The sequence below is a fragment of the Coturnix japonica genome, chromosome 23, assembly GCF_001577835.2.
Source record: "Coturnix japonica isolate 7356 chromosome 23, Coturnix japonica 2.1, whole genome shotgun sequence".
Taxonomy (NCBI): domain Eukaryota; kingdom Metazoa; phylum Chordata; class Aves; order Galliformes; family Phasianidae; genus Coturnix; species Coturnix japonica.
The window spans coordinates 114,869-117,363 of record NC_029538.1 but is presented as its reverse complement, the minus strand read 5'-3'; the positions used below and the strand labels follow the sequence as shown (position 1 = coordinate 117,363).

At 40.6% G+C, this 2,495-nt stretch overlaps 1 long non-coding RNA gene across 1 annotated transcript; it reads left to right on the top strand.

Annotated features, from left to right (window-relative positions):
- LOC116654352 lies at positions 1–2,295 on the top strand. Its single transcript, XR_004309548.1, has 2 exons — positions 1–1,348; positions 1,658–2,295. It is a non-coding gene; the product is annotated as an uncharacterized LOC116654352 (long non-coding RNA).
- Positions 2,296–2,495: the final 200 nt, after the last annotated feature.

Genomic DNA, 2,495 nt, shown 5'->3' with positions numbered 1-2,495 from the left:
CTTCTGGTAGCACAGCTGAATTGCCTTCACCTGTGCTCCTACAGCTGACTCATTGCTTGCTTCAGGTGTTTAATCAGAGGTTCAGGCTGTTTCCCATACGCTCTGGAATGTGGGAATTCTACAGGTCAAACTGATAATTTACTATTGCTTTTTATCTTGGCATTGATTTTTGCCTGTGCAACTTCTTCAGGATGCTGCAATATGGCACAAAGAATAAGCCAGTAAGTCCATTATAATCCTTATTCCTCAGAGGTCGTATAGGTGGAAAGGTTTTGTTCTACAGCTTTGTAAGTAGCAAAAGCTCTATGTAGTAAAAGAAATGCAAGAAGGGATGATCAACATGTTACTTCTGTGTGGTGTTTCTGGAGCAGCTGACACAGTGCGCTGTGTCTGGGTGGAGTCAGCTTGCTGTGTCTGAATAGCACAGGAGGCCAATGCAGACCATTAGCAGCAACTGAACAGCGGGATGACAGCAGTGCACTCATGGAAAGCTATGCAGATCTCAGCTGCAGAGGTGAAATGCAAAGCAGGGACTTCCCTTAACATGCAGAAGCCCATTGCTGTCTATGGAAAAGCATTATTTCTGATTACTACCAACTGAAAACCATCTGGGTTTGTGTCAGGGATGTTGTTATGTTTGTTTGTTTGTTTGTTTGTTTTAATGCATATAGCTGAAGAAGGTGCTAATCTTCTGTATCATAAAGCGTGGCACTGCATAAGAAGTTACTGAGAGCTTTTCCCTTTAGGCCATAGGGGTTCAAGGAACAAGCATGGCCTATTTGAGCCAGGAGAGAGAATTTACGAAGACTGTGAACAATTTCTTAATGGCTGTACAACGCCTTGCTTGCTGAAGGTGATTTACCATTAGTTGGATGTGGAAGTGAGCAGTACTATAAAACTTTCATAACAGCCCAGAAACTTGAAATTGCTCTGGTTAGTACAACATCTGTAAGAAAAGATAATAAAGAGTGGGTGAAGACAAGGAGCGGAAAGGTGATTTTTTTTATATTATCCAATGAAAAAAAGCCTCAGCAAAGTAGCCACATTGAGGAAGACCTGTGCACTTTTCTCAACAGAATTTTTCTTTCTGTATTTTCTATAGTAGTGTAGCAGTCAGACAGCAGGAATCTTTGGTCCCATGTGGATGTTTAATGTGCTATCTTTAAAAAAATATATTTTCTCCTCATGCTGGTATTTTTGTTGTTTGGGCATCGTTTTTGTTGCTTTACCAAATTTTACTGGATGAAGACTATTACCTGTCCCATTTTCAGTGGACGTGAGCATTTGATTGCCAACATTCAGCATAACTAAGTGGAAGATTGGTATTTCATCCATTCTCAGTTCTCAGGTAAGCGCTTCCCTTTAGTTTCTCTAAGTCACCTGGCATTCTTTTTGGTTTTTTTTAATCAGTTATTATGTGGTGCCTAAAACTGGACACGATATTCCAGCTGAGAATTTCACCAGCACTGAGTTGAACAAGATAACTGTCAGGAGTGTCCTATGTAAAAAACCTTATTAAATATTTCTGTGACGTATTATCTTTATTGTGTTGACTCAAATTCAGTTTGTGATACATTACAACCACTGGCTTCTTTAGTGCAGTACTGCCTGTTGCTCCTCTTCTTGTGCATGCTTCTGACTTGATCCTTGGTTACAGAAAACTGCTGAAAATGTCATGTCTGAAGACGAGGAGAAAAAGAGATGAGCTTTTCCAAAGACACTGCTCCTGTGAAGTCCAAGTGGGTCAGCCTGCCTATGAAAGAGAGATTATCGCTTAATGTTTATCACAGTATCACAGTCTCATGCGGGTTGGAAGGGACCATAGAGATCATCGAGTCCAACCCCCGGGATTCGAGCCTCTGTGCGGCAGAGCAGCACTTCTACCACTTGTGCCACAGGGGGATTTGAATCCGGGCCTCCGATGTTGCAAGCGGCACTTCTACCACTGCGCCAATGGGTGGGAAGGACAAAGTGTTGTCATTATTAAGTTCATAGAAGTCCTAATATGAGCTGGAGTAGGAATGTTTGCAAATGAGAAAGAAGATGGTTACAGTACATGACTCTTAGATTATACTTCTTGATACTTTTTTTTTTTTCACTCTCCTGTAACTCACAAGATGTGCAGAACAACTTAATAAATGTCCCTTTTAATAATAGTTCTGGCTGCCGGAGCTGAGATGAACTGAAGTTAAAATGGAAAGGCTTTTGAAGAAAGAAGAAAACAACCAGAAAAATTATGCAATTCTGCTTTTGTCCAAAATGCTGAGAACATAAAGATGCAATCTATGGATGTGAGGTGTCCTCTTTTGATCTTTCATGTGGTTATCTGGTTAGAACACTACCAGAACCAACCAAACAAATAAGACAAACGTTGTGTTTCTGCCTAATGCCCCTTGTATATTATTGTTTAAAGAAACATGAAGCAGTGGCTGATGAGGAAGGAGTCTGACAGCATGGAACATGGTGTGCTTAAAATAATGAAAAACATACCCACT